Source organism: Aegilops tauschii, chromosome 2, assembly GCF_002575655.3.
Source record: "Aegilops tauschii subsp. strangulata cultivar AL8/78 chromosome 2, Aet v6.0, whole genome shotgun sequence".
Taxonomy (NCBI): Eukaryota; Viridiplantae; Streptophyta; class Magnoliopsida; order Poales; family Poaceae; genus Aegilops; species Aegilops tauschii.
In genome coordinates this window covers 625916313-625940055 of record NC_053036.3, presented here as the reverse complement: position 1 = coordinate 625940055, position 23743 = coordinate 625916313, and the positions used below count along the sequence as shown (strand labels likewise).

The following is a 23743-nucleotide window of genomic DNA, read 5'->3' as shown; positions in this document are numbered from 1 at the left end:
TCGTAGTAGACTTACTCCTAGTGTGGCTGAAGCTCTCATGTGCATGCAAGCTTGGTCTCGTGCAGATCTGTTAGGTAATATGTTTTTTCACTTGCACTTGTTTTTTATTTTGCAAATAACTTGCCATTTACATACTAATGTTCGTTAGTTCATCAGGTGGTTGGAATTCTACACTCTTTGCTACTCCCTCCATCCGGAAATACTTGTCATCAAAATGAATAAAAGGAGATGTATTTAAATGTATTTTAGTTCTAGATACACCCCTTTTTGTCCATTTTGATGGCAAGTTTTTTCGGACGAAGGGAGTACATTTCAGAGTGTTCTCGAGGATGAAGATGAAGAGATGGTAAATTACTTAAATGCTTTGATCTTAAATTTTGGGATTATAGCTGAATAATTTAATCATGTGTCGTATCATCTTGTTCATGTGAAGGATGAGTCTACTTCAATCACCACCCAAGAGTGAAGATATTGCTGCTCTTTGTGCCGGGTTGGAACTTGGAGCTGATGGCTGCTATTTGTGCTAGCTGGTGGCTCGTGTTGTGTCTGCTATCTGCTATATCAGCTGGTTCTGCTAGCTGTCGTTTGTGTTGGCTGATCGTTGCCTCGGATATTTTTATTTGTTACTTGTCGGATGTTGAAGTGTGTCATGAACTTGTGAACCTATATTAAAGTCCATCAATTGTCAATTTGAATTGAGATAATTTTCATATACTCATATATCTGTTATTGAGTTGAGATATTTTTTTTGTCAAATGTGCTACCGATAAATGTAAAATTGTGAATAATTTGTATATTGTTTGGCCTACCCGTTGGGTACCGAATGGGCATGGATACCCGTTGGGTATGGGTATGGATAAAGTTTCATACCCATGGGTACGGGTATGGGTAGAATTTTGTACCCATTGACTACACGGGTATGGGTATGGTATTGCTCTACCCGCACCATACCCTACCCATTGCCATCCTTATTCATAGATTAGATCAGTTTCATAGATTAGGTCAACCCAATTTTTTGAAATACTATTAAATTAGGTTTTCTTTAGCCACCAAATAAATTCTTAGATCTTCACGACCCTCTATCCGGCGAAAATCAGTACAGATCCATCTTTGGCGGCGTGCAACTACGCTAACACGGGACATCAAGCCTAGTTCGCATCTGCACCGAGCACCTCGCCGCCCCCATGGAAGTCAGGGGAGGGTGATCTCCCGAGCGCGGCTACATGGAACCCACTCGTCGACTCCGCCCGGCGGGGCGACAACGGCGACAGGCGACCTCACGCACCGGAGGAGCGCTGCTTTGTTTGGGCAGCAACGTGTTACATCGACCTTCACACGACGCATCCCACGCGGACGCTAGACGGGAGCAGCGCCGGCCGGCCGAACGGGCTGGCAAACAGGGCGCTGGCGTGCGCGTACAGCCGAACGCGTACGACTGCATCAACACAGTGAACGAACTCGATCCGTCTACGTCCACACGCATCGGCTCAGAGCACCGTCTCGCGGAGCCGCGAACGCGGCATCTTCGGCACGGGCGCAACTCCGGCCGGCTTCGATTTGGCGACACCCGACTGGCAGCACAGGACTCCATCAACATCGATCTCCGTGCGGCATTCATCCATGGATACACCAGTAGCGGCTCCATCGACAAATCCTTTGCCGCCACAGGTGGACCTCCGTCACGAGCGGAGGCATGCATCCAGCAACACACGCGTCGGCGCGTCTTCAACCAGTAGCTGCTGTCCAGGTACAAGCGCTCACGCATGCATCTTGTGGGCTTCCAAGTCCAGGGGCATTGCGTGTGCATGTGCACGAGCAGATCCGGTGCTCGGAGCAATCTAGCAAACCCATGTCCATCGTCACCAGCGCGTCGATCCATCCAGAGTCTTCATCACGCGACACCCAAATCTACACCAAGTCTGCATCATGAGTATACCGAGCCCACGCAGCGAACCACATCGACACCTCCCGAGCCGAACGACATTGAGTTGTACGACTATGCCATGCTACGAGCCAACATACTTCTTCGGCATATGACACGGCATCGACACTTCGTCGCCGCATAGGGACGCTTTCAAGCGACATCATCATCGACATGCCGTTGCAACGTCATCGCCGACACTTCATCGCCAAGGTCTTCATCAACGTGGACTTCACCAACATCTTCTTCAACACACCGCCGCTGCCTCGTCCACAAGATGGACACCTAGCGTCCTCTGGCAGACTTTTCTGCAAGACGCGACCTCAAGGACGGCAATGACCGCGTCATGACGACGGCATCGACCGCGTCATCCACGACAGCAAGACTGCATCGACACGGCGTCACTATAGTGGCGACCCCTACACGGCCACACGGTTCTGGCAAAACCGATGTGTGCTCGATGGGTTTCCTCCGGTCCTGGCAAAACCAGTGGACTCATCGCCGACGACACCCTCTGACATCCGCAAGGTGCATCGTCCATAACTGCAACTCTGTCATCTACAACATAGCGCTTTTTTTTGCGCCTCTGGCTTTGTGCGGCTTCATCATCCACGACGACTACATCATCGACCACGACTACCTCAACCACGGCTACATCACCATGACCGACTACCTCGACATCGATATACAGGGCTACGTCTACAACAACACATCGGCAACAACTCCAGTCACCAGCGTCCGCGTCGTCACCAGCGTCCACGCCACTACCGCTATGACTGCGGGAGGGAATAGAGGAGAGACAAGGGAGACACCATAAGGGGACGCAGTCACCGCCCTAGGTGCCGACCCATCAGAGACGCAATTGATGATGGCGCAGCGGAGAAGACTACAGATGCGCAAGACTTCAGGTTCAGTCGCAATCGTTCGTTTCACTCCCGCTACGACTGAGGGGAATGTTAGAGATAATATTTGAGAGTTAGAGATAAAATAGGGTTACACAACCTTGCCTTGTACTCCAAGGCTATCTCTCTCTCATGTACTCTATATATACCCTACATAAGGGTCACATCAATACAACGAATATTGCAGGTTCTATATTTTCTACAATATGAACATGATTAATTAGTCACTGTTGTCCATTAGTTTATTTCTTGTGCCAGGTAACTGCAAGGCACATAGAGGGGCATACGGAAATACTACTATGGGGGTTGTTGCCTCAATCCCATTGTTAGAGTCTGAGAAGAAATGAAGCCTTCTCAGGGCGTCTGGATTTGGGCCATCCGATTACCTGTCCAAAATAATCCCGGCCGTCGGATCTTCAGACAACACGATCTGGGCCGTCGGATCGAAGGTGGAAACTGCTACAATGAATAGTGCGTCCTCTGGTGTGCCACCGCCTGTTATTTCGGTGCCCCCTAATGGGCATTTTGGTCTTTTCACGTCTTAGGTCAACACGCCTTGACTGCTGGTGAGGGAGAGCGACAGCCCTGCTCCCTGCTCCCATTCCTCCCTCGCAGGAACCCTTGCCGACAGCCCTCACACTTGTTTCAGCCTCAGGCTGCAGGTGGGACTGATTGTGGGAGTCCCAGCATTGCCCATTTAATCCCACCACGCTTTAATGGGTGATAGCCAACACTCCTATAGAATTTATGTGGGTTATATGGGCATAACTAGGATCCCACTTCCAAGCGGCACGAATCAAACTAGCCTTACCATCATCGCCAAACAGAAGTTGCTTTGCTTAGTCCGGCCAACCACCAATCTAATCACACCCTGATCTCCTGATCATGCTATCTTACATAAATATGCATGCACGATTCGTGTTGTCTGCACTATGCGTCAAGCAAGCTGACAACCAGTCCAACACTCAAACAGGTACAAGCCGCTCGCCGGCGTCGTCGTCAGCGAACGTGAATACCCGGCAGCAGGAGGCGATCTTGTCGATGAGCTCTCGGCCTTGGGCTCCGGGGACGACAGCTTGCTAGGCACCGCGGCGAACACAAAGACGTCGTGGGGATTGTCGAGCTAGAGCCGGTGCAGCAGTGTCACTACAAGAAACCTGTTAATACGTGACAGTTCTAATCCGTCATAGGTCAGTGAAAAACTGTCATGGGTCCCCATGCATGACGGAATTGGAATCCGTCATGTATATCGCGTCATAATTTGACATCGAACCATCCATGACGGAACTTGGCCGTCATGGATCAGCCCCCAAGCCCGTCCAGCCCAAATTAGGCCCATGCCTTTGTGACGGAACAAACCATCATAGATCGACGCCACGTTGGATTTTCAATGGAATGACATGGCTGCGTACGCAGACACCATTTTTCGTCATAAAAACCGTCATGGATTTTAGTCCGTCTCAATAGCATATTTCTTTCAGCCCAGTACATGTTTTGCATAATGTGTTACACAATTCATAATGCAATTTTGGCTGAGGAAAAAGTATCATATAATACACAGATCATTCAATATGCATCCATCCACATGTATCTACAGCATAGCAGTTTACAAAATCCTCCATGAAATGATAGTTACAACATAGACTGAGAAAATATATCACATGAAAGGTTAGGAACCTATACAATCCAGTTTACGTAAACAGAACCGTTGTTATTCACATTCTTGCGTCAGCCCCCTTGAGCGATTAACATGTTGTGGCGGTCTGGCGGATTGCGATGGGCAACACCAAGTAGGCCGCTACAAAATTGTACCTAGCATATTGTAACATCCCCAGCATCACACTACAGAGTAATCCCTTATGATCAGTGCCAAGTCATCTTGACTTATGAAGCTTAATCATGTTGGGATAATGTCTCATTTCAAATTCCTTCTCTGAATTCCATTCAAATTAAAAAAAGCAAAATGAAGTGGATCAAAACTTGTTGGAAAAATGTTCACCTTTTAGCAAATAATCCAAAACTATTTACTGTTAAGGAACACAACATCATCATCAACTCTAAATGGGCCTAATGCATTTTAACAGAGCAAAAACAGCCTTTAAAATGCCCTTTTCATTATTGAGCAAATTCAAATGAACTCCAAAAATGCCCAAACTTTTTGTGGCAGTGCTGGATATTGCAAAGTAATTATGTGACCAAGTTTCACATTTTTGCAAAATCTTATGGAAGCTCAAAATATTACTAAACCCCTTTCTGTAAAAAGAAAATTAGAAAAGGCCACTGTGCACTGGCCTAAGTGCACGGTGCCTAGAGCCCAGCCCACCACGGCCTCCTCCTTCTCCCCCGTTCCCTGTTCAAGCGACAGAGGCGCACCCACCGTCGCCGCCGAGCCAGCTCGCCGACAGCGCTACTGGGTGGATAAGGCCTCCACCGAGGCCCCCCCCCCCACAGATATCCCCCCCCCCCCCCCCCCCCCCGTCGTCCTCTCCGCCTCTCCCTCTCCCTCCCTCTCCCTACCAGATCCATCCCCCTCTCCTCTCCCCTCTGGACCTGGCTGTGCCTCAGACGCCGGAGCCGGCCTCGCTCGACGCGCCCCGCCCCATCTCGCTGTGGACGCGCGACGCCCTCGCCTCCCCGACGTCCTCCTCTTCTTCTCTGGCAATCCACACGGACCGGGACGAGCTCACGACGCCGCCCCGAGCTCGACTTTCCCCTCTGGCCTAGCCGTTTGCCCCGAACGCGCCCTTTTCGCCACTTTCGACTACGCCCAAAGCTCGTCGCCGCCACGGCTCAATGCCGGCATGTTTTCGGCTTCCGCCCGCGTGTTCCGGCGCCGTAGATGGACGCGGTGCGCTCTCCTCGTTCTAACGCAAGCTGCGACGATCGATTTGGTGCCCCGTACGCGATTTCCGGTCGCCTCCGGCGAGAGCGCCGCCGCGGGAGGCTCGCCGGAGCAACTCCGGCAGCTCCGCTGAGCTGGCGCCGCGTGGGGTCCACCCCAGGTTGCTGCCCGTGGGTCCTCCGGCCCCAGCTCACCACGTTGACCGTGGTCAACTGCGCTAACTGGGCACATAGTGCCACTGACATGCGGGCCCCCATGATTAATTAGGCCATTTTGATATTAAATTAGATGGTTATTCAGTATAGCCACTGACAAGTGGGTCCCGTTAGATAATCAAGTTAGTTTAAGTTAATTAACCACTGTTAATTAGCTCAGTCGCTGACCAGTGGGGCCCACTAGTCAGGTTTGACCTGGTCAGCCATTCTGTTGACTCCTGACATCATCCCCATGCAATGCTGACATCAATTATTCCTTTTCTGTTAATATTAATAATTCCAGAATATTGTTTAAACTTTGAAAATTCATAGAAATTAAACCGTAACTCTGATGAAAATGTTTTCTATATGAAAGTTGCTCAGAAAAATTCAACGAATCCGAATATGCGGTCCGTTCATCTGTCACATGCCCCTAGCATGCTGAAAATGGAACTTTCCCCCTCCGGTCATCTGTATGGCACAGGTCCGGAACCGGGAATACATTCCCGGTTGAATTCCCCCTTCGCCTATATCGTGTAGCCATACGTTAGGTCACACTCGGCACAACTTATTGCCACGTTATGCTTTGTGATGCTATGTTTGCTTTATATTTACTGTTTCTTCCCCCTCTTCTCTCCGGTAGACCCCGAGACCGATGCTGCCCCTGTGATCGACTACGTCGACAATGACTCCTCCTTGCCAGAGCAACCAGGCAAGCCCCCCTTTGATCATCCTGATATCGCTCATTCTATACTCTCATGCTTGCATTAGATTTTGCTACTGTTATTGTTTGCTCCTATTCTGATGCATAGCCTGCTTTTGTACCTGCTTATTGATACCTGCCTGCTTATTCTAAACTGCTTAGTATAGGTTGGTTAGTGATCCATCAGTGACCCCCCACCTTGTCCTTGTTGCCCCTGCTTCATCATCGAAGACCCGATCAACGGGATTGAAGACCAGGCCCCGGCACCGCACATCACTTTCCCCTTAGTTGCTCGACAATACTGGGTTCCTATCGAGTGCCGAGGATGAGACCTCTACAACACTTCTGATGTTAACCCTGTAGTGTAGTTATTCGGTCGTGGTCATCGAGGGTGAGTCCGCCTTAACCACTTCCGATACGACTCTGTCGTGCAAACCCTCAAGTGTGAACTTCAAGGGTGGTTCCTCTTACGTTCACCTTGATGATTACATCGAGTGGAATCCGTCAAGGGTGATTCCTCAGGTTTTCCCCTTGGTGTTAGACACACAGTTACTATGGTTACTATGACTTTACACCATACCATGTTACTAAAGACGGGTCGACTCTGAGGGGTATCCGCGCGAGCTTAATTGCGAGTGATGTGGAGTCGGGTTGACCTGGAGGGTGCCCGCGAGATAATTACGAGGCGTGGCCGGGCATTCCTAGCCCTTGCCGCAAGTCCTCGAGACGAGGCAACGGGGTCACATCTTTCGTGAGTCTCTGCTCGTTACCGCGTGCTCCTAATCCACTACGATTTGGATATTTGATCCGAGGGGCCTCTGGCCTGATAGCACTAACCATCACGTGGGCATAGTATGGGCGTTCTGCGTCGTATGCATCAGCCGAAACTTAATAGACGTCAGCGACTGAGCGGCGCGCGCCGGGTTGGACTAGTAAGCACCTGCCTTTTTTAGGAGGTAGCTAGGTCTGCTCACCGGCCGCCCTCGCAACGTGCAGGAGTTCCCGGGGAGATGGCCCATGACCCCTGGGGGCATAGGTTTAGTCCGGCGTGCTAGCCTCTCTATTAAGCCTAGGTCGGGTTGCGGCGTATTGTTTGGCCGAGGCCGGGCATGACCCAGGAAAGCGTGTCCGGCCGGAGTTAATCGAGCGTGGTGGGTAAGTTGGTGCACCCCTGCAGGGAAGAAAACATCTATCGATAGCATGTCCTATGGTAACAGACACTTGGAGTTGTATCCCGATCGATACAACTAGAACTGGATACTTGTGATGAGAATTGGATTGAGATGAGAAATGGATAGTATGGCTCTGAGATTGCTTTCTCGCAGGGAGTCAAGAAAGGATCTCTGGCCGAGGTTGATAACACTACTACTACTTTACTTTATGCTACTCTACTCCCTCCTGTTTGCTGCAAGATGGTGGTTTCCAGAAGATGCTAGTCTTCGATAGGACTAGGCATTCTCTCTATTCTGGCATTTCTGCAGCCCAGTCCACATATACAGCCTTCCTTTAATAATGTTGCATATGTAGTATAGATCCTTACTTGCGAGTACTTTGGATGAGTACTCACGGTTGCTTTGCTCCCCCTTTCCCCCCTTTCTTTTTCTTTCCGGTTGATGCAACCAGATGTCGGAGCCCAGAAGCCAGATGCCATCGTTGGGACCAAGAGTAGTTAGGAGGCTCCCAGGCAGGAGGCCTTGCCTTTTTGATCGATGTTGCTTTTGTGCTAGCCTTTAAGGCAAACTTGTTTAACTCATGTCTGTACTCAGATAATGTTGTTTCCGCTAACTCTTGTGTATTCGAGCCCTCGAGGCCCCTGGCTTGTAATATAAAGCTTGTATTATTTTAATTTGTGTCTAGAGTTGTGTTGTGATATCTTCGCGTGAGTCCTTGATCTTGATTGTACACATTTGCGTGTATGATTAGTGTACGATCGAATCGAGGGCGTCACACATATTTAGAAGAACATAGATATGAACAGATGATAGAAATAAGACAATTACAACAAATGTAAAAATGAATTACATGGTTCGGTCGTCGTTAAGTGCATGTGGCTTGCCGACTACGATCGCTGGCCTGCTAGGCTGCTACTAGCAAGATGGGGCGCTAGGCTCAGATGGAATGGTAGCCTAACAAACATTAGACTTGTCAAAGAAAAAACAAATAAACGTGATAGAAACAGATACATACTTTTTTTGTGAGAGGAAGCTGTGCGCCTGCACAGATACTTAGTTTTGCTGGATTGAACGTTAATGTACTAAAAAATGCAAACAAACGTGAGAGAAACAGGTACTTCATTCATTTTTTGCGACAATTTTTGCGACGGGAAGCAGTTCCCGCCTATACAAGTACTTAGTTTTTCTGGATCAAAATTTTGTGTACAACCGATAAGCTGCAAAATATGTACAGCAAATTCTGCCAGCATATACCCTGTAGCACACCATTCCTTAACAAACAAGAATGACAGTAAACAAGTGACAGAGACTATCTCCAAGATAATTAACACAAACTGGGCATAAACATAGCCAAAGTTCAAATAAAAATATGTAATGTTGTGTACTATATTAACTAAATGTTTAAATCAAAATCAGCACGAAGGGTTTTTCATCTAACTCAATGTTTATGCTGCAAGTTCATCTCAAAGCGCTAACAAATACTAGTACAATACTAAATATACTTGCTTGCCAAGTGATCTCAATGTTTATGCTGCAAGTTCATAACGATTCTAGATGCTCATGGCTAGGGGTTTTTCACACTTGACCAGTACTGAGAGTACTATTATTTTTAACAGGAAATACTATTGAAATAAACCAGTATATTTGTAAGACTTGTGCATGTGAAGAAAATGCACAACTACAAATTAATTTATTACATGGAAAAAGCAATTACTTAATGGTTATTAAGATACAAGTTCAATCAGAACCAATGAACACCAAGAGATAGCAGCTCTAGTAGTGTACTGTATCGATGAAATGCATGATATCAGGGACATGGTACAACGCAGATTTCATGCACACAGAAACATCCGTACGGTTATAATTTTACTGGAACCACACAACAGTCCATACCTTCAACAACTCACAACAGTCCACACCTTAAACAGCTCAGAATCTACTCACCCTGTTCAGCTCGAGGACAGTGGTGTCCGCATCAATCAGGTGGGAGATGTACCAACTATAATGTGCAAAGCAAAGATATTAGTGTGACAATTGGACGTGCAGTTTCATTTCATCATTACTGAAATGCAAATGTTGTCTCAATTGAACCAAGTCTTAAAGAACTATGCCTTCCCAAATGTCTAAATTTACTAAAATAAATTCTCAAAGAATTGATTCAGATGCATACTAACTGAACTAAGAAGGAACAATGTACAATGGGTGGCCGCACATTGCCTTCCCTTTCTTCATGATGTACTTGACCTTCATGCAAGTTCTAACTTACAGGATCCATGAGATATCTATCTAGTCAACATCTGCTATGTTATCAAAGTGAAAATGCAAGCCTTAACCTATGCTGACTTTAGATCAGGAATCAAAAGTGACTGGTCACATGCGAACATAACAAGTAAATTTTAAGAAAACATGTTCCTGTAGTACACACAATAGTTATGAGTTAACACGAAAAATTCAGCAACAGCAAAAAAAAAGCAGAGTGTGTCGTCGGGTTCGCAAGTCGCAACCTGCGCCTGCTTGAAAGATGCCATGGCCGGTGACACGACAAACGGCGACCCGCCATTGGCAGTGAGCGAGCCCATGGGGAACCCGAGCGCCCCGGCCCCATCGCTGTGGTCACTGCCGCCTCGACATGGATGGGCCGCTTCACCATCCACGAGCTGAATCCCACCAACAGCGCCTTCACGCGCCCGCTCAACTCCTCCATGGGGTTGCGACCGCCGCGCGCCCGCGCCGGTGGTGACGACGAGGAGGGCAGTGGCGCGACCTCCAGCAGTAGGGGAAGGCAGCAGTGTGTCGAACTGAGCCACGGTCGGGGAGGGCGGCCGCGGGTCGAGCTGAGCCACGGTCGGGGAGGAAGAGGCGGAGGCCGGTGGACTGCACCGCTGGGATCCAGTCCGTGCGCATGAGGACGCGGGAGCGGAACCGAGCGTTGTTCCAAGCCGCCGTCGGGGAGGAAGATGTGGAGGCCAGAGGTGGGCAGCACTGCCGTGATCCTGCCTATGCCGCACCGCCGCGCGCTGCTCGTGCCATGCCGCTGTGCTAGATCGAGAGGTGGAGGATGAATGGACGGGAGAGAGAGCAGGATAGGAGAGATTCCATATCGGGATGGGAGATGGGAGCAATATCGGGTGGGAGTGGTGGCGGCGGCCTAGGGGATGGGAGAAGGGATTTTAGGGTTTGGGACGGTGGAGTACTGGAGTTAGTGGGCTGCCTCGAAAATTTTGACCCCCGCGCTAGCGACTTGAATATTTTTCTTGCGCGCGCGCGGGCTTTGATGAGCCCGTTTGGGCTTTCATCTTTTCTTTCTCCTCGGCGGCTGCTAATGGGCCAATCGATGACGTTTTCTGAGAACGTCAACAGAAATCCGTCACAAATTAACAGATTTCTTGTAGTGTGTGGTAGACGTCCTCTTCTTAGGCATCCTTACACGTCCACATCAGCGTCCGGTCGGCACCGGCGTTGGCAAGGCCAAGGGCGAGCGCCCGCTGCAACGCCTGCCGCTGTCCCAAGCATCCCCGCGCCGAAGCCGCCGGTGTGCCCACCATTCCTACAATGCCAGCAGTGCCAACCGTGCCCGCGCTCACCACATCGTAGGTCACATGCAGTGTCGCCGATGCCAGCTGTGCCCACGCTCACCATTCCCCGGGTCACGTTGCAGCCCATGCCCACCGTCCCCGCGATCACTTATGTGGGATTCATGTTGTCGGCGACCTGTGGGTCGAGGTAGCGGCTGGCGGCGACCTAGCCATCCCGTCCGGCCGGGGTAGCGGGGGTCATTGATTCTTGATTGTCACAGCGATGTGAGGCGGGGGAGTAAGGGAGGGGATGCGGCGGTGGCGGTGCGGCTGCCCCGCGGCGCCTCCTCTGTTCCTGCGAGGGCTGGTGGGTTAAGTGGGATCCCGATGGGCCGATAGAGCCACCCCACTTAATATTTTTTTCTATCCAATGAGAGCCCACTAACGCAGTTTAAATGGGATGGGCTTGCTAGTCCCACAAAACCCCACTTCCACTTGCAGCGTGACTTTGGGGGAAACAAATATGATAAACACACTTATTTTTTAATTGGAAAGAGTTTTAAAATTACGTTTAAGCAAAAAAAGTGAAAATGTTAATGATATTTTGATTTGTGAATTAAAAAATCTTAAATTTATTAAATGTTTATGAAATTTTAAAAACGTTCTCCAATGGCAAAAAATATTTAATTCTAAAATAACTGAAAATATTTAGTTCTTTTTCTAATAAATAATGAATTTTAAAATATTCACAAAAAATTGAAATGTGTGTCCATTTTTTCAATTATAAATAAATAATATGCAGGAAATCATAAAAAATGTTCAACTACTTTAAAAATGTTGGCAAATTTTTTAAAGTTCATTAATGTTCAAAATATTCATTGGTTAAAATTTAAAAGAACAAAACAAAAGGAGAACCAAAGCAAAGAGAAAAAGAAGGAAAAGCAAAAGAGAAGATAGCTTTTAAAAACCTGAAAGGAAATCGCTAAAACGGCTGCTGAAAACTCAGAACAAAAAAACCAAGTAAAGAATATAGAATCTTTCCAAAACCAGGAAAAAAAACATACATAGGTCAGTCGGTTAGCTCACGGTGTGCGCGGTTGGCGGGAATCTAGCATGTTAAGCATCACAAATGCTATTTCTTGCCTTTTTTAGTAGCACTTCGTGTTTGCCTCTGGTTCTCCCAACATGGGTCTCAGCCCAATAGCAAGTACACAGGCGGTTTCATCAAAATAATTAGAGACGCCAATGTTTTCTCTGGTTAAGTCATTTTAACGTGGGAAATGGTTTTACCACATGACACATGTGGTAAGCAATCCAAACAATTCAAAAAAAAAAGTGGGAAACGGTTTTCACATTTTTTTTGTGTGGATTTGTGTATTTATTTTTCTTTCTGACTCATTTTCAGTGTATTTGTTCTTCTTTTCTTACTTTTCATTATTTTTTTCTTATTTCCTTACGTTACTTTCTTCTCTTTAGAAATTTGCAATGAGTGCTTGGAGTTGGATTGGGAACACTGGGAGGTTGCTGGACCAGATGCGAGGTGCACACCCAAGATACATCAAGCCGAAGACGAGGTGCGGCCTCAGCTCCCAGAAGACCTTGTCATAACCAGGAAGGTAGCTGTGAACTCACTGACGAGATGAACAATTCCTCCCTGTATATGTATGTATTATTTCTTCCTTGTGCAAATAACTGGAACCAAAATTTACTTATGACTGAAATCTGTTAGGTCAATTTCAGTTCCTGATACTGAAACTGAAACTGAAACTGAAACTGAATGACGCTCTTCTTTCTGATGCTGATTTGTTCAGTTTCAGTTTCAGTTTGGTAAGGAGCTGCCGATGTAAGAAGGTGCTCGTTTTAGCTAGCTTTGGATGGATGATCAAACACTATATATAAAATCATCTATTCTCCTAAAAGAAAGAACCAGATGTGCTGTAGGTAGCTAGCCGTACTCAAGTACATAGTTGTGTTCCTCTCACTCACACTCACATATACTAGGTGCTGATGCTTGTCATCTCATCTCCTTATTACATGCACTGCATACTACTGTACATAGGTAGAGGGAACATGCACTGTAGCACCGGCTGAGGACGCTGTTGGTCTTCTTGTCTTTGCCGGCAGAGTCGTCGGTGTACTACGTACGCTGTGTCGGATGTCGTGCCCTGTCCTAGCTCCTGGGTGAAACTTAATGACTGAAAACTGAATGACACCTCAGTCGGTCAGTTTCAGGTTCTCAAACTGAAAGTGAAGCTCTGGGCGTGAGAGTAGGTGCGTCGTTCAGTCTGGGCGTGAGAAGGAAAATCATCCATGGCCTTGGTTAGTTGGTACACTGTGGCAAAGCAGCGGACAGAGTTTTGTTGAATGATTTGAAGATCAAATTTTCGGCATAGAAAGAATAGATGAATGGCCAAGTAAGTTAACTCCCACCCTCTTCCTGTATATGCATGTATTCTTTCTTCCTTGTGCAAATAAATGGAGCCAAAATCTACTGGTGACTGAAAACTGGCAGGTCAATTTCAGGTTCTGAAACTAAAACTGAATGTTTTTCTTTCCACTGCTGATTTGTTCAGTTTGGTAATCAAGGTGGTGTTGATGTAAGAAGGGCTTATCTTTTGCAGCTAGCTCTGTTTCAGTTTGGTAATTAGGGTGGTGTCGACGTAAGAAAGGGCTTCTCTTTTGCAGCTAGCTTTGTTTGTAAGTGTGTGTCTAGATGAACAATTTCATCCGTAATAATAAGACAGGAGCAATCGGCTGCCGTTATGCTGAAATAAGAATGTATCCTGTATTTCGCAATCGTGTATTTATTTCTGCTCACCTGTATGAATATATTTGTTTGTTGTGGCCTGTTTATACTCAGCCATACTGAAGTACTACCTCCATTCCAAAATATAAGACGTTTTGGTAGACGTTGTGTTGCTCTCACTCACATCACATAAACTGCATGTTGACGTTTTGTGAGGCTCCTTGAGCTGGAACAGGCATTCTCCTATAACATAACAAAGGCCCCAGCCTGATTGTTGATCAAACAAAGGATCAATTCAAGGTGCCTGGGATTCTTGCTGATCGAAGAAACAGAGCATCACGGACTACGTTTTTCGTTGTGATGCGGCAAGGCTGTCTGGGACATGTTCTGAATTTGCTTGGAATTCATTTTGGTTCTGCTGCTGAACTGGTTGACATGATGCATTAGTAGGTGCGGCGATGAGTTTGGACAACGTGAGAAGCAAAAATCATGTGTATTGACTCGCCAATAATCGAAGCAAGTTTGTGATGAATCAAAGGTTGGCATAATGAATTGACTCCCTGTTTGGACAGCAAAAAAAGCCCAAAGCCACAGACTGATAAAATCTGAAAGCAGTGGACAGATATTATCAAAGCTAGCTTTCAGTTCATTTGCAGTATGCTATGCACATGGATGGACAGACAGTATGTGCATGTGTGATGGCACTACCAGAAGCATTTTCATTTAGTTTTCTTGGTGAGCTCCTCATCTTTAGCTATTAATTAAATCATTTTATCTCCATCTGTAGCTGGAAATGCCTTATTGCCTGAAATGAATGCTGTCATTGCCATACAGTAGTTAAGGTTTTTTTCCCCTTTGATTGTTACGCAAGCTTTCTTTCAGATTGTATAGATAAAGAAGTAGCGTTCTGGACAACATCATGATTCCGCAGCCTCCGTCGCAGCTGGGCCCCGCAAGTCAGTGAGACCTCACGCTCCATCCCAGTGGTTTGCAGCTAAGGAATGGGTCGGATACCTGTGTAAGTGAGCAGCATCGAAATGAAACTTTAAATCACTCCTTTGAGGAGGGTATCGAATTGGTGAGAAAGAGAAACCTGTGTGCATCTGAGTAGCTAGTGGGATCGTAACAGAAAGAGATGTGGACCGACCATCCACTTGCACACGATGAACCACTCTCTTTGGCGCCCCCCATCCATCATTCTGACTGTCGGAATCTCACCCTTGTTTTTACAAATACCGTATCACTTCACCATGAGATTAGTGTTGTCCTGATATATCGGATTTTCAGTCCCATCAATTTATCTTCTGATGCCGTACCACTATTGCACTTCTTACTTCACTAATTCGTTATGTTCTGATGCAGGAATTCTTCGGTCTGAGCTTGGTGTAGGATATTCAAGAGCTGGTAGGAGTAGGAACCATATACCTTTCTCTGTTCGGAAGAAGCACGGCAAAGATGACATGACCTACAAAATATTCTCACGTTCGAAGCTAGACGACGCTTTGCTGGATCAGATCTTCAGGTAAGTGGTTGGATACAACTAAATACTGAAGAGTTGCTGTTGTTGTCTGTGCAGGCAGGCAATGCACAGTGATGTACAACAGCAAAAGGGACGAGCTAGCATCAGGGTAGACTGGCCGCCCCACCCCACTACTAGGCCCTCAAGATTGTACTCCCTCCGTCCCAAAATAAGTGTCTCAAGCTTAGTAGTAAGTTTTCTTTGAGTGTTGAAATTTCCCGTCAGGGATCCCTTGCAGGATGTGGGGTGTAGAAAAGACACAAGGAAATAGAAGATTCGGGAAATATATATTGTGCACGTGCACATGCACTGTTTAATCAATAATACGGTGAAATACAGAAACGGAAGTGCATGATTCAGACACTGTATATGCACTGACACTATAGATGTACTCCTTTCCTTACAATATTGCAGACTGGCACTGGTAGGTTTTCAGACTCACAAGAGAAGATCCACCCAGGAATAGATTATGAATCTCGAGTAAATACTCTTGTCTTGACTCCAATTGGAATAAAATAGCTGCAGCGGCATGCAGGTCTCAAGTTAGGGGCCATAAGTAAGTACTCTGACTCCGATTCCAAGCCCGCGTCATTCACTAGAAAGGGAAGCACATGTGTTAGAGAACATAGGTGGTCACTAATAACAATTCATAAAGAAACGCTCTACAAGGGGGATTGCATTCTTCACCTAAAATATTTCCTGCAGATGTGTTGAATCTTTTTCCAGTTTGGATGTCCAACTGTTTGACAAGACTCCATGAACCCATCGTCGCACTTCAGGAGCCAAAAATACGTAAGAGACTGTGGCAGCGTTGGAAGCGACCGGATATTCAAACATTTAATAATGATTACTGTTTCGAGCGAGCTGAGGTGCTCCATATTGCATGGCAAGGCGTTCCAGCTGCAGTGCATCAGATTGAGGCAACGAAGATGATTGAAAGCCTTCAGTGCAGGAGCAGGTCCTGGCTGGCTCCATCCTGAGAGACCAAGTTGTTGCAGCTTCTCTGGTGCGCCATTTTGCCTGCCCACCATCCACTTTGGGTATACCAAACCATCGTAGTCACGGATGTCGAGTGTTACAAGCCCCACGGGAGGACAAAGGCCCTCAAGTACCTCTGCTGCAACTTCTGAACTTCCACCGAATGATAGTGTTAGTTCTGCGAGCCGTTTCTTGGCAGCTAGATCGAATGCAAGAGCTTCCTCTCTGCTTTCAACACTTTGGAGACCATATATACTCAGTTCGCCGCTGAGCCTGTTTAGGTACCTCAACTGCTTTGCCTCATGTCCTTGTTCATGACTTACTTTGAATGCTGGGATTGTTTGGAGTGAGACAAGCCTACCGATGTTTGAAAATTGCAATCCAGGACCGCTGCATACATGCCGCAAGTTGATAAGATCACCACAGGAAAATACCAAATTCATGCAGACACCAAAATCTAGCAGTTGCATCTAGTAAAGCTGGTTTAGACTACTTGGTAAAATTACTCTGCATTCAATATCTGTCCGGAAAGCAAGATATCGTAGATGTTTTAATTGACTAATAGATTCTGGAACAGACAATATATTTGGTCTACAAATAAATCCATCCTTTTCCAGACATAAAGCTATTGCTAGTACCCGCAGTTTAGGCAGACTCTTGAGTATGTTCTTGATGACTATTTCCTCAACTGTTGTATCCCCTCCAACACTATAAATGACGAGTGTGTGTAAATTTTCCAATACAAGAATCTTCCCTGTAATCAATGCTGCATCATAACTCTGAACAAAAAGATGGCGAACGTCTCTGGGAACATCTTTTTCTGGATCATGTTATTGTCAATTCTGAAGCAGTCAGTTCCAGCTACTGCCCCTGCTAAATCATACAGCAAATCATGAACTAAATAGTATTCCTTGCCATGATTGTACCAGTCCTGGCCTCCTGGTTGAAGAAATGATATCGACAATAGTTCATTAAATATTCCCAGACCAACGTCTTCAGCATCCGCCCCTTCATCTGTGTTTCTTATGAACCCTTCTGCCATCCAGAGTCTAACTAATTCATCACGGTACAAGCGATGTCTCCTAGGAAAAATACTGCAGTAAGCAAAGCAACGCCTAGCCTGCTCACCAAGCTGATAGTAGCTCCACCACAGAGGTCCCGTCCATACCTTGAAAAGGTCTTGATCTCCGACTCTTCTCCAATGGTCAACATCTTGCTGTCGACGTAAATTTCCACCCACTGTTCTAGCTGCTAAAGGTGACCCCTTCAGCTTTTTTGCAATCTCAACCCCAATGTTCTGGAACATGCTTTGATCTTGGCCATCTTCGAGGGCATAATGCATGAACAACTCAAAGAAGGCGGTATCATCAACCTCAGTTATCGGCATGGCAGTATATCTCACACCAGGACATAGATCCGGTAGTGCATATTTACTTCGAGTTGTCACTAGGATCTTGCTTCCTTTCTTTCCTTTCTTCAGTGGAGAAAGTAACTTTGGTAGCTCCTGGTTACCAACATCCGCATTGCACCAGACATCATCCAGTACCAGAAGGAATCGCTTTCCATCTAGTTTCCTCTCCAGTTCTTCTTCCAAGGCATTCAAGTTATTAAATTGAGGGCATGGAACCTTAGGATCTGAAGCTGCCTCATACAACTCCTTGAAGATGCCCCACACACTAAAATCCTGAGAGACATGAACCCACATAACAAGGTCGAAATGGTCTTCCTTGTTGTCTTGCTTGTCATTTTTCTCGTGGGCATAAACAAACTGTGCAAGGGTAGATTTCCCAGACCCGCTGACTCCATGTATGCCAATTACAGAAAAACATAGACCTTTGCTAGTGCTTGGATCAAGACCACCTTCCTTTTCATGAAGCATTGCTATGATCTTGTCGCGATCATTATCTCGACCAAAAACTTTTTGCGGGGAAACTGCGGTAGTCGTAGGATTGACAACCATTGTGTGTCGTATATTGCCATCACTTATGCTTGACAAGTTAAGCTTCTCCAAAATCTGGTGTGCTTCATTTATAATGTTTTCTATCTTCTTTAGGCTCTTTACCAACTTCTTATTTGACATACGACTCTCCTGCGACACCAAATAGCAAGTGAAAAGTCTTTCAAAATAAATTGTATGTGACTTGTGACCATTCAGATGAGAGAAATTATTACATCGAACTATCCCCACGCTAAATGAAGAAATAAGTCAAGTGTTGTATAGGGAAATCGTGTAACCTCCAAGTTTTTTTAGATACACCGAGAAATTACTTGCCCTAAACCTAGTTCTCTACTGCTTGAGCTAGGAATCAGCTAGGAATCACCGAGGTATACCAATACCATCAGGCACACACACACGTGTGCATGCCCTCTATGGACTATATGAACATACTCATGAGCTAGAAATTTGCTGATTTCGGAGAGAGAATTTTGTGCCGCGAAGGGTAATCTAAGGGAATACATGTGAACCAGAATCGAGGCCTACAGTATCAGCGCCAATATACAAGAGAAATAAATATTCTCTACTACTTGTATTGCAATTTTGTGCTACAAGATCAGCGTTCGAATTTCCCAAATTTTCCCTTGCAAAAGTTTCGATGTAGGTTTAGGCTACATCCAGTTTGGCATATCTATGTATCTTTGGTCGCAAAATACAGGATATGACCAAAGAAACATTGATATGCCAAAATTTGACTTACCATGGATGATGTGTTTCTACTTTCTAGTAGCTTCATATATATGGAACAACAAAAGCTGGACTGACAGAACACAAAACAAATGGAAGAAAAGAAAGTACCTTCTTTTTCAGACGATCCTTTTTAGGTAGAGACGAGCCACCGCCCGGCTGTAGTTTTCCTGTTTTGATCTGCTTCTCTAGACAGTGATACTCGACAGCATCCAAGATTTCTTCGGCTTCATAGAAAGCATATTTAAGCCGCTTGAACAGCTGCTCTAGACGAGGCCTGTATGGGCTCGTCTCGACAACTTCCATGACCCGTTCCAGCACCAAGATTTTTGGCTCAAGTTGCGCCAGCTTCTTTGCTGTGTCATATTCGAGGTAATCGAAGCCTTTGGCGAGGAGCTTAGAGATGGTGGCCGAGGCGACCCAACCAACCATGGCCACGCTCCATCCTACGGCAGCAATGGTAATTGGATCCATCACTACAGACAGATAGAATTAGTTTTGAGAGAGTGGGGAGAAGGCTAGGCTGCAGATTCTAGATATAAATAGCTCAAGTTGCAATGAGCTAGTAAGAGATAGCACCTAGAAAGCAGCTAAAATATATGGCAAGTGTGCTATTACTTTGGTGAGTTAGAGTAAAGAAAGGGAAGGAGCTCAATTACTGACGCAAGGATAGGACTGTTTCAACTAAACACTGCCGTGTAGCAACTCTGTTGGTTTTGACAATAAAGTTCAGGCAGGCGTAAGCCCGCCGTTAACGCGTCAAAAAACTAAACACTGCCGTCTAGCTCGTAATTTAAAATTGTCCAATCATCTCCCAGTGGTACGAAGAGTTGATCCACAAGCAACAATCAACCGGTGTTTTGTTTCGTTGACAGGGACATCTGAACTGACAACTTGTGGTTTAACAAGCTTAATAACCTGGTAATCAATCAACATGCATAATATATACTTGGGTGTGCATCTACACGACTGACTCTGGGAAATCGACGATCTTGTTAGTTGGTATAACGCGGCACGGCCTTATATATTCTCATTGACGGCAAGGGAAACTGTTGACCACACGGCCGCATGACCCGTGAAATCTGCAACAATCAGCATAAACAACCCTATCCCAGCTGCCAATGACGAAAACAATGCTGAATTACTATCCCAGGAGCTCCTATAGGGAATTTCCTATTCGCCGCTTATTGCGGCAAGTTGTCGCGCCTTCGCACAGGGCGCAGCTCACCCTGGGCCGGCCCATTTGCGGTCATTTCCCTTCTCGCGAGAAGCAAGGCTAGGGATCGAACCCAGTACCTTCTGTACATGTATACGCCACGCTAGCCAACCCGACTGACTGGTTCAGGATGACGAACAAACAACGCGAAACATAGAAAAACACACAGCAGCGACAAAACTTAAAACCAGTTCACGGAATTTTCAAAAAACTTTTGTTCCTTTTACTGGTTTTTTCGGGTTTTCTTCAGTCTTTTTCTGTTCTTTCGTTTTCTTTATTTTTTTTCTTTTCTGTTTAATTTAAAATATTGTTCAGAATGTCGAAAAAAATCTTGTTTTTGAAATAATGTTCACATTGCCAAAATTTTGTTCGCAATTTCAAAAAATGTTCCTGTTTTCATACTTTTGGTTACAATTCAAAAAGATGTTCCAAATTCCAAATTTTGTTCACATTTTTAAAAATTTGTTCTCAATTTACAAAAATGTTTCCAATTTCGAAATTTGTTCATCGCTTCAAAAAATGTTTTTGGAGTTTTGTTCATGTTCTGAAAAATGTTGCAAATTTAATTTTCTTCACATTTTCAAAAATTGTTCGCACTGTTCAAAAATGTTCGAAATTTCCAAAGAAAATCACGTAGAAAAAGGCTGGGAGTTTCAAATTTTTGTTCGCATTTTTCAAAAAAGTTCTCGGTTTTAAATTTTGTTTGTGTTCTGAAAAAACTTTACAATTTTAGATTTTTTTCATTTTTATAAAAAATGTTCTGAATTTATAAATTTGTTCATTTTTTCAGAAAGTTTTTAGGTTAAAATTACGTGTTTTTTCGAAATTTATTCAAAATTTCAAATTTTCTTCAGAATTTCAGTTTTCTGTTCTCCTTTGTCGAAATTTTCTGTTACAAATTTGTTCGTAATTTTGAAAAATGTTCTCGTTTGCAAATTTTGGATTTTATAGCAAACATTAAGTTTTATCGATGTCGTTGTTGTTTCTTGTAACATTCCGCTGCTAATTTAGCACTGGAGCTAGTTGGCCGCAGTGGCTAGCATAACATGCGATGGACCGCAAGGTCGACGGTTTGAATCCCAGCGCCAGTCTATTCCTTTTTTCGCATTTTAGCATCTCGCTAATGGCCTGGCCCAGGTTTGGCCACACTGTTGCGAAACGTCGACATTTTGACGCATTTAGCATCTCGCTAATGGCCTGGCCCAGGTTTGGCCACACTGTTGCGAAACGTCGACATTTCAACGCAGCTAGCGTCACATAGAGCTGTACGCTGGAAGGAAAAGAAAACAAAAAAGAGCGGCAGGCGCGATGGAAGGAATCCAACCAGCAACCATCAACTTGCACATGCGTACTCCCAACCACTGCTGTCTACCGTTGCTTGTACCAGACCAACGCGCAACTAAAAATAACCGAGCACAACCGTCCAACCGGACTTGTCTACTGCATCAAACCAGAATTAGTTACTCTACTGAACATCTTAAAAAAAGGTGCACATTTTTTATGAAAGTGTATATTTTGAAAAAGTGCAAAGATTTTTTTGAATATCTGAAAAACATCGTAGACAGGAACATTTTTCGCATATGCAAAAAGAATTGAAACTGCAGAAAATGTTTTCGAAAAACGTGAACTATTTTTTGAATTTTGTGAATAAATTATGAAATTCCAAACAAATTAAAAAACCGCGAACTTTTTTTGAATTTTTGAACAAATATTTGAAAATGCAACATTTGATGAAAGTACAAAAATATGAAACCAGGAACATTTTTTGAATTTGTGAACAAATATGTGAAAGTGAAACTTCATGAAATATCTAGCAAAAAAATTTGAAACCACAAACATGTTTCGAAATTCCTGAACACTTTTTCAAACGCAATTTTTTTTTGAATTTTGGGCCAAATTTTGCAACTGCAAACATTTTTTACAATTCTAGAAGTATTTTCGAAATATGAATATTTTCTAAATCTGTGAACAAATTTTCAAATACATGAACATTGTTTGAATTTATGAACGTATTTTATAAAGTGGAACATATTTTAAAATCTGAAAAAATTTGAATTTAAAAAAAGACAAATATCAACATGAAAAAGGAAAAAAGGCAAAATAAAAAAGGAAATGAAAAAGAAAAAGGAAACAGCAAAAGGAAAAGAAAGAAACAAGAGAAAAGAAAAATAAACAGGACAGAAAAACCAAAAACCAAAAAGAAACACGAAAAGCTAAAACTATGTGCATGTATGATTGCACGGAGCTCCACTCTCACGATATGGATACACGATTGTACGGCAGGCAGCGGCGGATCCCTTTGTGTTCACCATGTCCGCCGCTAAACTGACTGTCGGGAGTCCCGAAGGCATATTTCTCCCCCCGTATGGTCGCGCCGCTCATCGGAGTAGCAAAGAGGGTGCTTCAGCGGGAGGGGAAGGGTGCTTCCGTCGAGCTCAAATGGGTACCCAGGATGGTCTGAGATAAAGAAGAACCGGACAGGTCACAGGCGGTGGCCTTTCTGGGACCCAAGTGGCACCTGTAACCTAATCTAGATGGGTAGAGCCCCAATCTGGATGCCCGATCCAAGGCCATAGATCGGGGAAGGATCCCTAGATCCAAGCCGTCGAGCAGGGGACCGCCCAGGCCACATAGGCGCCACACGCCGTTGCTTAGCCCACTCCGCGGCAGTAGCCGCCGCCGTCCGCAACTCCTCTCCCGCGCTGAGCGCCCGCACGCCCGCGCCACCGCAAGGGAAACTAGGTGCCCCGTCGCCTTTGCCAGGGAGTCCCCTCCGGCGGCGGCAAGACTAGGAGGGGAGAGGAAGGAGTCACGACGGCTAGGGTTCCCCCCCCCCCCCCCCCCCCCCCCCCCCCCGAGCCGTCAGGGAGACGACGCAGGGGTCAGGTCCATCAAAATTGTTAGGTAAAGCTGGAATTCACTCTAGACAAAATCACCGGGCACGAGACGTAGCGATCCAGTAATTCTTGCGCGCGGTGTGTTTTTCCGGCAAGAATCAATCACCTTGGTGCATATGGCAGGTTATTGTTCTTATCAATCATGCGAGGGTCGAGCTAGCTTAGTCTGGTTCTCTTCACTGTCGCGTTGACGCCCGAAAATACTCGGCGGCATATGGGATGGCTAACGGTGGTTGTGCAAGCTTTGCTTTCCTGAGAGCAAATGTCATTACGGTCGAAGGAAGAAAATACAGGACAGCCAATTTTTTTTCGAAAAAGGGAAAGTCCCGGCCGGGCCGTCCTCTGCACAAGTGTACACATAGTATTAAACAATTATGAAAGCATGTAACAATCATTGTAATTCTTTGTAATGATCTCTATGACTGAATGAACAGTTGCGCTAGAAATTTCTGCAC

The 23743-nt window shown here is 45.4% G+C and overlaps 1 long non-coding RNA gene and 1 pseudogene across 1 annotated transcript; both read right to left on the bottom strand.

The window, feature by feature from the left end:
- Positions 1 to 8836: 8836 nt before the first annotated feature.
- LOC141041840 (uncharacterized) lies at positions 8837 to 10876 on the bottom strand. Its single transcript, XR_012203579.1, has 2 exons — positions 10239 to 10876; positions 8837 to 9733 (listed from the first exon to the last, which is right to left on the bottom strand). It is a non-coding gene; the product is annotated as an uncharacterized lncRNA (long non-coding RNA).
- A 4846-nt stretch (positions 10877 to 15722) lies between these two features.
- Positions 15723 to 19838, bottom strand: LOC109783931 (putative disease resistance RPP13-like protein 1; annotated as a pseudogene).
- Between the last annotated feature and the right edge of the window lie 3905 nt (positions 19839 to 23743).